An 11015-nucleotide genomic window follows, 5' to 3' on the forward strand; every position below is an offset into this window, starting at 1 on the left:
TGGGTCTCCATGTGAGCCTTGCCTCTCCCCACAAAACAGGAACATGTCAGCACACAGCTCCTTGCTCCTGAGCAGTGGCATGGATAGGGCAGAATATTTAATTAGCTGGATTAATGAATGTGGCTTCATCAATCCACTTAATAAACGAGCATGGATAAATCAAACATTCTATTGGCTTGGCTGGGATTTATTTGAATTGCTGCAGGGTGATGCAGATAAATTTGGGGGGGATGGTGTATTTTTTGGAGGTGACTGGGGAGGAAGCATAGCCTTGTGGTCCCAAACCTGCCCTTTGGGCTGGGAGATGGGGGGATTCGTGCTGGGCCCTCCCGTGACCTTGAGAACAGCTTGGTGCTGTGGTCTTCAGCAGCAGTGCAGGCACAGAGACCTGGCTGCTAGGAGTGATATCTTTTGGATCAGGTAAGGGTGAAAACCCGTTTTATGAGCAAAAAGGGTCTGAGTTTGCACAGTCCATACTCCAGGCTCTTCCCCCTACTTTTCTAGTACTAACGTATTACTAGTAAATGAGGAAAATTTTTGGGTAAAAGCCCTGGCTGTAAGTGTTTAGCACCTTCTGAAGGGTAACGTGGCCTGACACTTAAAAATAGAGGAACCCAAAGTGAGGGTGTGTTTTGGAGAGCAGAGGCTGGGGAGGAGCAGGGCTGAGCCATGGTGATGCTCATGGGTCCTCCTCCCTGGAGCCCCAGCAGATGGTGGAGAGCAGCCCACTGCACTGCATCTCCTAGATGGGTGGTGGTGTCACCTCCAGCCTCTCACTCAGGAGCTCAGGTGCTGATGGTTGAGCAAGGCTTTGATGATCCTGCCTGAATTGCTACCAAAGTGCATTTAGTCCCAAAGTGCTGGCTGGGGCACAGCGCATGTGGCAGGATCTACAGACTTGCAAACAAGCGTGTAACTTGCTTTATCCATTGAACTAGGGCAGGTTGACAAGGACCTATTCTCTCTTCTTTAGGTACTAATGGAAATTTGACTCTTTTAGGAATATCCATGGCATCCAGGAGTCAAGATAATCCTTTAATTTTGGGAACCAGCTGGAAAAATAACCCAGCTTTTAAACCAGGTCCCTCTCTCTCCAGCATTTCTGAGCTACACACACACACACACACACACACAGAGGTAGACCTGCACTCCCACGTGAAGGATAGCCTTTTTGCATACAACATTTATTCCCTGGAGGTGTTTTTTGTGTGTGAGTGGGGTGATTCAAAGGTTCAAAGGCATTTCAAAGGTTCATGAGATAGTATGCAATTAGGAGCAGGAGTAGGTATGCAAAGCTTTACATTGCTGCTCTCAAGGTATTTATTTCCCTTGGGTATATAGGGTCAAAATACAGCTTGGAAAAAACCCCTGTATGTATATGTGTATATGCACACAAAGCCTGGACAAACTGCAGCTTTCCAGCAGCAAGTATGGCAGCTTTATTCTGGGTCAGTGCTTGCCCTGTCCTCTTCTGCCGTGCTGCAGGGACCTCTCGCAGTTCTAGCACGGGCGGCTGCTGCTGGGAAGCTCCGCTGGAAGCCTGCTCCTCCAACAGCACACGGACACGTGGCATGACAGCGTGTATGATCATTTCTAAACAGGACAGCTGGGAAAAAGTCCGGAGAGCCTGACCCCCTGCCCTCTGTTAAGTTTTAAGCACGTACTGCTGAGTCAGAAAGACCCCAAAATGTATTATTTGAAGGGATTCAGCATGGCATTTTAAAGATAATATATAATATATATTTTTAAGATAATCTTGGCATTTATGTCACATCTTAACACTTGGCTTTTATGACATTTTCTTTATAAGCAATTCCCGCAGGTTAATTATGCTGTATGAAGAGATTAATTACCTTTCTGAGAGTCACGGCTCTCGGCAGTGGAAAAAGGAACCGCTTCTGCTGGCTGGGACGGATCCGCTCGGCATCTGCGGGCGCTCGGCCCCCCGGAGCTATGGGCATGGCAGAGACCATTGCCCACGGGACAACTCGGCTGTGTCAGAGCGCTCACACTGACCCGTGTCGGCATGACCTTATTCCCCAGCTTTCTCCTGTTCAATAGCCTTTCGCTCTGGTTTTATTTTTAAGGCCCTTGTCAAACACCAACTAATGCTGCCCCTTGCCAAGGTGATGCTGGCTAGAAGTCCTCTTCCAGTACAGCCGCAGGCAATGGTTTTCGAGCGCTCGTGGCTGTGCTGGGAGAGCAAACCCGAAGCGCGGGTGGTGGGGGACATGCCTCCCCCATCCAGAGCGGCTTTTGTTTCAGCACACCTGGAGGACCAGGTAATAGCACCGAGGTTTTGGGCCAGGCTGAAGGTGCTGGTCTCTTAGGTGGTACGTGAGTATCTGGGGAACTTCTTAAAATGCTCCCGGGTGAGCCAGGCAAACGGCAGGGGCTGAGCGATGGAGTGTCCAAGGGAAGAGGTGTTTTGCAAGCATCCCTTAGAGCTCCCCTTGGAGACACAGGGCAGGGAATTCTTGGATTTTAGGGTGCCTTTCCCCTGCCAGAGTTCAGCGCTGCTACCACAGGGCTGGCACAACCAGCCACCCCTATGTGTTAATTCAATACCAGTCTGTTGCCTTGGGGAGGGGGGGACGGGGGACAGGGGATGAGACATGACAAATGAGGTACCTCTGGCAAGCCCGAAACTGGACTTTGAATTTCTCCCACAATGCCCAGATCCCCCCTGTACACCCAAAAACTTCCCCCCAAACCCTGGCATTTTGACACCCCAACATCAAGCACCGCACTGTGCTGCTGCAGCGAGCTCTGGGGCTCACGTGGTCCGATGCTGCTGAGCCATGCGCTGCGTCAAACCCCTCACCTGGCTGAAATGTCAACCTGGCACCTTGGTGTAATTATGGATGTACTTGGAGCAGCCTTCTTCTTTTTATTTGCTATAAAATCCCTGCTCTTTTAGGAGTCAGGATCCTGAGCATGAAGTGTTGTGTGCAGGCAGCGAGCACAGCATGTTCCTGGGCAGCGGTGTGCAGGTACAGGGCTCTGCCCTCAGAAGAGTAATTCAGAGTTAGGATTTACCTTGGCATTATTCAGTGCCACCTCACACACAGATTTAACCTCTCCTCAAGCCTGAGGTTGCCTGCTATATTTTTTGCAAGGAAAGCAGCTTAAAAAAATATTTCTTTTCATTTATTTGTTTATTTTTCTCTTTTTTTTTCTTTTTTCTTTTTTTTTCCCCCTCCTTCTTCTTCTGCTCAGAATTGCGGTTCACTGGTCCTGTTACAGAGTCGGCACATTCAGAGTGCTCTGGTTTGGCTTGTCTGGGTAAATAACCATCCCTGGGTGACTCTGGTCGAGAGACCTGGTACATTTCAGTGCTGATGTGGCAGAACCCAGGGCATCTAAATCAAAGTTTTTCCAGCAGAGACGGAGAGGGGCTGCTGGCCCTTTGCAAAGCCCCCTTTGGAACAGCAGGTACATGTTGGGTGCCAGTGCCTGGCAAGAGAAATTCATCCTGAGGTGTGTGTGGAGGGGAGGAGGCTTGAAGTGACATGGAAATAAAGAGATTTAACAAAATGCAGGTGGAGGAATTGTATGCTTTTTGCTAGTGCTTGGGCGCAGAGGAATAAGCAGCGGTGTGGATGCTGTGTAAGCTCAGGTGGTGCTGAGCTCCAGGGCTGAAGGTTTCTGCCCCCCCGAGCAGACCAGAGGGATGGCAGGGCCCCCGCTCCCTCCTGCACTGTGGGAGCCGGGGGAGCACTCCTGTCCTGCGCTGGAGGAGAGGGTCCCAGGACATCTGCCTGCCCTGGTCCTTCCCCCAGCCAAGGAATCCACTGACATCCCACCTGCCGACTCACAGACCTGTCCCTTTAGTGTCTGTGGGCTGGAGAAACGTTCAAATGGGAGAAAATCAAAGGCGGGAAAAAAAATTGCAGTATTTTTTTTCCCCATAGAAAGACCCTTAAGAATTTGGGGTAGTGGAATGAGAAGGGAATTTCATATTCAAACATTTTGAATAGTCCATATTCAAAACAGTAAAATATTCTCCTCCAGAAAAATATGCCACTTAGAGGGCGTATTTTTTTTTATATGTGTGGAACGTGATTTTTGGGAAAAGCTACTGTGCATGGAAAGACATGAATGGTGGGACGATGCCGACCAGGGGGTCAGCACACTTAGCTGGGGCCTGGGAGGTGCCTCCACGCAGGAGAGAGCTATGAGGAGCTGCACCCTCCCGCTACCAGCATCTCTCACGTAAAGTGTGTTGCAGGGGCTTGGACTGACATACTGGAAACTGCCATTAGCAGTGTGTCCATAAAGACGTGACACAAAGCCACAGAGAGACTTTTTCCCTTGGAAGTCCCACTGAGCAGCCCGGGAGGACGGCTTTAGAAAGGTGCTCTTTGTTTTTCCTGCTTCTCATTGCCAGGCAGAACCCGAGGTGAGAGAGGCTCATGCTGTGTGCCAGAGTGATGTGGCTGTTATAAATAAATGCATAAAAACAAATTACCTGCCTGGCGGTGAGGGTCTGGGCAGAAGGCATTATCTCTGTCTGCAGCAGTGGAACAGAAGAAACCCCTTCAGGTCTTTCCTTTCCTTTCCTGGATCTTGGGTGAAGATTCTGCCGTCCCTCCGGGTGCTTCCAAACTTCTTGACACGGTTCACACTTTTCCCGACAAACCAGCCCAAAGAGCAGAGGAGCCGGTGTGGCAGGGGGATGGCTGCCACACTTCGAGCTCCCTCTTCCCTTTGCCCTGCAGGGGTACGCGTGTCCACCCCTACAGAGCAACCATGCCTGCAATTTCTTGGTGTCACCAGCCACTCAGTCACCCTTCTGACTGTCCCCCACCGATGCTGCCATCTGCACGCGGTATCAGCACGGAGGGGTTCGTGCTGACGCACAGCTGAAGGGATGCACCCTCTCTCCCTGCCCCGGTGCTTTATGAAGGTTGCACCAGGCAAAATGTACACGCAGAAGCAAACGCCTCTGCTCTCCCCAAGGGGTCCTTCAGCCAGGGAAGGAGCGGTGTCAAATGAGTTTCATGTTTGAGGTGTGGTGGCAATAGGCAGAGGAGGCTTGTGAACATGGGAGAGCTTCGGCCAGGGAAACCTGCTCCCAGAAGCAGTGTTTCTCTTAAGCTAGAGGTACTTTGTGGCTTTTTATTTAATCCTGCAAGTGCATTCGTGTCCTCTTGTGCTCTGTGGTGCTAGCATCCCCAAAATACCTTAAATTCTCCATCTCGGACCATGCCCTGAGATTTGTCAATGCTGGGAGCTGTGTTTGTTCCTGGCATGCAAGGAGGTCCTTCCTAGGCTGTTTTCAGTTGGCTTAGAATTTCCAGATGCTGAGTCAGGCAACGAGCATGAACCGAGTTAAGATTATACTTGGGAAGTGAGAAGAGTTCCCTTGATATAACCAGCGATTGCCCCATCGCTATCTGTTGACGGTGGAGCAAGACAAGTTGCAGGTCCCTGAGTCACTGCAACCCTTCTCGCCAGGTTCTCCAACTCCTGAAGAAGTTTCTTGTTAAGCCCCAGCTCCTGCAGCCACCTGAGTTTGCGTCCAGCCAAACTTTCGAGAGAGGTGTGAAGTCACCTGGACCTTAAAGCCAGTTTGGGGATGGGAAGAGCGGGGCTCTCCTGCATCCAGCGTGGATGAAGAGGGTCTGGAGGAAAGAGGTCCCTATGCTTTTCCCCTTGCTGAGATGGGAATGCCCTTTCTTCCAAGCTGTATATAGCCCTGGTCCTGCAGAGTGGGCACCGGGACACCACCTTGCATGGTGAAGGATTAGGTAATTTCCTTCCTGTCTCCTCTGGAAGGTGTTCTGATTAGCATAGCCATTGTGTTCCCAAATTAGCCCGTGCTCCTGGCTTTGCCCTTAGGCTGGCTTTTCCTGTTACAAGCCTGCTCTGGCAGGGTGATGCAGCTTTCTGCAGGCAGTGCCGCAGCATCGCAGTGCGCAGCCTGTGTCAGGATGGATCCAGCTAACGCTCAGTGCACCAGCTGCCCTTCTGAGTGAGCTCGGGCTGATGCTGAGGCTACAGAGAGCTGGTCCCACTGCGCTGCAGCTCGCCCGTGCCTGGCGTAGCTGGGCGGAAACTTTCAAACAGCCCAAGCTTTGATGCGAGGCTTGGGGGACCACGGCATGTGCTGGATTGAGACTAGGAGCAGCTGGGACAAGGATGCACCTCCTTTGCTGCCATGGTGGCAGAGGGAGCATTAATTTCTGGCAGTGGTTAAGATGCACAGCTCTGGTATGTTAAGCCATCCTGGCTAGGTAGGTCCAAGCCTACCTGGCACATCCCTCTGCCAGTGGCTCACCCGTTTCTACTTTCCTCCTGCCAAGAATCGTTCTGAACTGAAACAATGCGAAGTTCTGGGAAAAAATTAAGAGTAGAATGTGAAATAAGTTCCAACAAGATAGACAGACAGACAGACAGACACACACACACACAGAGTGATTAATCAGGGGCTCCTGAGTGCCCTGGAGCTGCCTGCAGAGCTGGGCTGGTCGGGCGTGCAACTGAGAAGCTGAAGTTAGTGGTTGGCACGTCTCTTTGGTGTCAAGCCTTATCCCCAGAAGATGTGTCTGGGGGTCCGAAACCAGCTGGTTAACACTGCCAGCTGAGCCATGGAATGTGGTGTAGCTTCACAACCCTCCCTCAGAGGAGATAAGCCTTTTTAAGTAAACTCTCTGATGGAACACATTTAAGTTCTGCCTAAAACATCTCCAAAGGCGGATGGAGGAATTGATGAACCACAAGGGTATTTGACCTTGCCCCATTGCAAAGCACATGTCATTATGCCTTGAAACAGCCTGGAGCAATCTCCCACCAGCTTTCAGATGGACTTACGCAGTGGGAGCCTTGTTATGGCTGGGAGGGGAGAGGAAAGGATGCCACAAAACCATAAAGTTCTTGAGGAGGCCAGTGGACAAGGCGGGAAGTTGCTGGGGAGAAAAGAAAGAAGTTACCTTCTCAAAGCCTTCATCAGCTAATCTAACTCCAAGCTCCTCATTAACACCAACTGCTTCTGTAATAGTTTGATCGTCAGTGGGCCCAAAGACAAAGCCGCTGAACTTTTGGCTTCTGGTTGCCATTTCTGCAGGCTTGGAGTGGCTGGAAAGGGGAGGAATAAGCTCCTCATGGCAAAGTGGGGGTGTTAGTGTGAGAGCAGGGGCTGGCCAGCAGCCTCTGGCTCGCGCGGCAGAGGAAGGGTGGCATTCTGGCATCCTTTTCCTAAAGATGCTTGCTCCGTCATGTCACGGCTGGGTTTAGGGGCTTTGTGCCCACCCCGCCATGTGCACCACCAGGTGCCTTGCTTTGCAGGTTTGGTACCCACTTGCTTCTGTGCCAGCACAGACTCAGCCCTTCGCTCCTCCCTAGCATGCTTCCCACCCCGCTCCCTGCGTGGGCTGACTAGCTGAACTCTTGGTTTTCTTCGTAATTCCGTGTCTCCATTCCCCGATGGCCCCCGGGCCTCACCCAGCAGCTGCTCCTGGAGGGATTTGCTTCCTCCTTTGAACAGGAGCAGCTGGAGCTGCAGCCGCCATCCTGGAGGGCTCCAAGGGCAATGCCACCGGTGTCCAGAGGGGTTTCTGTGTTTGCAGGTTTTGCCCCTGTGCCTTGAACACCCCCACCCGAGCACACTCAGGTCCTTCTCTCCCCCATCCCCTTCCACTGCAGGGGTTCCCCTGGGCTTTGCTGTGTCTCCAGGTGCACAATCTCACCCTCGGGACTACTCAATTTCATCTTGTCCCCAGGGTCTGCCTGCTGCGCTCACAAGGTGTCCCCCCTTCTCCAGCTGAGGAGAAAGGCAGCCATCCCCAGGTTCCACATGGCACCCCAGGAGACCAAGGGCAATTCTCTTTCTATACAGCTGTCACTCCTGTCTCGGAGGGAAAGGGCTTGGGATTATACATGTCTAGTTGCAAAGCTGATTTGCAGGTTGCAGGATGTTACTGCCCGCTACCCTGGCCTCACCTCCCAAGTTCACCTGTGCTGTATCAGAGCTTTCCTCTGGCTCATAAGAGATCCCCAAAGCGGGAGCCACCTGAGGAACGTGGCTTCCACCAAACCCCTTCCTTGACCCTGGGGTAGCTCTGTCCTGCAGGAACATGATGCCCATCTGCAGCAGCAGTGCAACTGCATTTTTTTCACCGAAAAGGCAAGTTGGGTGGGTGCACCTCCTTGGCTAAGTGGCTACCAGCTGCTTGGAGGCTGGTAGCCCACTGGGGAATGCCTCGCTAGGGAATGGCAGAGGCTGTGCGGACCTCCCAAGGGATGTTCCCATCTCCCACCCCATGACTCCCCGGCTAGCGCTCCTCCTGCCAGCATGTGGGGCATCTCACAGAGCAGGGCTGTGGGGATGGGGGAACAGTGCAATAGGGATCTAAGGGGTGAACACCGTGAGTGCTCCTGGAAAAGTGTTGTTTTACAAACAGCCAGGGCAAAGCCCAGCTGCTGAGACACAGGGTGTTAGTGCCCTCTGGGACCTGGGCAGCTCTCTGCCTGCCAGCCCACCAAAGTGGGGGTATCTGGGAGGTCCTGGTTCTATTTCATTTTCAGGCGGTATTTTCCAATCCCACAGGAGCATACCCTGCTCCAGAATGAGGTACAGATGTGGCATGGAGCAGTTTCTAACCCAAACCTCAGCCATGCCACCGCAGAAACATGGGCAAGGAGGGACAATCCCACAGCTCTTGCCACCACCTCCCTGCGGCCGCACCACTGCCCCACGCCGTGCTGTGAGGCAGCAGCCACCTCCAGTTTCCATCGCTGGAGCAGAGCCACCGCTTATTAAACCCAGACTGGCGAGCGCTTGGCAAGGCGTGCAGGCAGGGAGGGACCTCCAGGGAGCCGAGGGGAGGCCAGGCGTACCAATTCCTGCTTTATAAAGAACGGGGAGCTGCTTCCAGAGCCTCTGAAGGGATCGAGTGTGGATGTGGGGCTGCCTGGAGGATCAGCCCAGCTGGTAGGCAACACAGCATTGGGCCCGTAGCACAGGCAGCAGCCAAACCTGGAGCAAAGGACTCCTCTGCTCTTATTCCTACTATTTTTGGGGCATATTTTTGTAGCAGTAAGTATTCCGTGGTGGGAGTGAGGGTGGCAGGCACCTCCCCAAAGGCTCAGGCGCAAAACGCACCACTGAGCCCAGGCAGAGCTGACCGCTTTCCTGTAAAACACAAGCTGAGCCTGTCTGCGTGCTCAGCCGCAGCCTGGATGTGGATCGCATGGGGATGGGACGAGGCACACGGGATGGTCACTGTCCCAGCTGGCCCCCCAGGTAGGATTTCATGGTCATCTCTGCATGACTGAGCCTGGAACTTCAGAAGGAGCAGGGCTGCGAGGGACCCCGGGAAGTCCTGCAGACCTTGCGGCAGGGTTTGTTTGACGACTGCTGCGCAGAGCTAAAAATACCCCAGCGAGGGTTGTGAATTTAGGATAACTAATACATCCAGTGGAAAGATCTGGAGTTGTTCCAGGGCTAAACAACAGTTTCTTCACCAACAGCCAAAGATTTGTGGATGCAAAAATAACTAGGAACCAAAAAACTTGAGCTGAAGCAAGGGATTTTCAAATTGAACCCAAGAAAAACTTTCTAGCGGTGAGGACAACTGTGGATGATCGCCAGCACTTTGGTTGTTTTAACAACAGGATACACAGACCTCTGGATTCGGGCTGGATGCTGCCTCTGGGCAGGAGTTTGGAGAACTAGTAGTTAGAGAGAACTCCTGCAATACAGGGTGAAAGCAAATTATACTGAAAATATAGGACCCAGTGGCCTGGATCAGCAGCTCAGTCCAAGAATCAGAGGGAAACACCACGGTGGGAGGTAGACGCCTGATGTCTTAAAAACTGGGGAGAAAGACCCAAGAATAGACCAACTGGTGATTGTGGATGCCAGGGGGAGTGGTGTGGGGTAAACCAGTTTGAGCCACGTAGGTATCGGAGAGCAGAGGGCAAGCAAAGGTTTCAGACATCTGTCTACAGCCCTGCAACACAGCTGGAGGTGGAGCAGAGGGAGCCATCCTCTGAGCACACCTGCACCAGGGTAGCAGAGGATGCCCAGGCTCACATCTCAGCTCCGCCTGCCTGGGGTTTCACCCCACGCCGTGCATTCCCCCACATGTGTGCCTTACTCTGCCCTCGTTGTTCCACACTGCAGCAGACACTCAATTATTTATTTGGCTGGAGATGGCAAGAGTGAGCCCATTTCTCCATGCCCCGGGTGCTCAGCTTGGGCAGTGCATACCAGTCCCTGCCCTAGTGAGTAATGAAGTACTCAGAGCTTTGCTAAGAGAGCTCTAGAGAGCCTGGCGCTGTGTCTCCCATGTGCAGCAGGCATGAGATACCCTGTGATGCTCAGGCAAGGTGGCTGGGCAGGTGCCGGCTCACCGTGGCTGCAGCTGGGGAAACGAGGACCCACAGAGGGGGGGGAGCTTGGGACGTCGTTGCTGTTCAGACCTTGCTTTGGAGCGTTTTGGTTTGGAGAAGTTCCTTGGTGGGTTTAACGAGCTGGTGATGCCGGGGGGACAGGGGCAGGGCTGGATCCTGCACCTTTGCGCCTTTGCCTGGAGGGCTGAATCTTGGACCACTCTCTGCCTATGGGCCATCCTTTGTGTTCATGGGCCTTCCCAGCACAGGTCCTGCCCAAGGTGGGGAGCCCTGCCCTGCCCAGCTTGCCTGCAGCCTGTAGAAAACTCAAAAAAGTCTCTGAGCTCTCCTGAATGCTGAGAAGCGTTAGTGCCTATTTCAGCTCCCTGTGCAGAAGCTGTATTATCATAATTAGCCAAAATGTTTATCCATTAGCATACTTTTTTTCTCTTCTTCCGTCACATCAGCCTGCATGAAACAGTCATTTATTCTTCTTGGCCATTGTGTCGAGATGTACCAGGCTGCAGGCAGGCCCTGCTGCCCGTCTCCAGCCCAGCCTCAATAGCACAGCTTGTTCTCCGCGCAAGGGGCGACGATGGGGCGGCAGCTGGTGCAAACCCCAGGGACGCCACTGAGAGCAGCCCCCACTGCCACCGCCCCAGGAGGTCTGGCCACTG

The sequence above is a fragment of the Falco peregrinus genome, chromosome 11 (genome assembly GCF_023634155.1).
Source record: "Falco peregrinus isolate bFalPer1 chromosome 11, bFalPer1.pri, whole genome shotgun sequence".
NCBI lineage: Eukaryota > Metazoa > Chordata > Aves > Falconiformes > Falconidae > Falco > Falco peregrinus.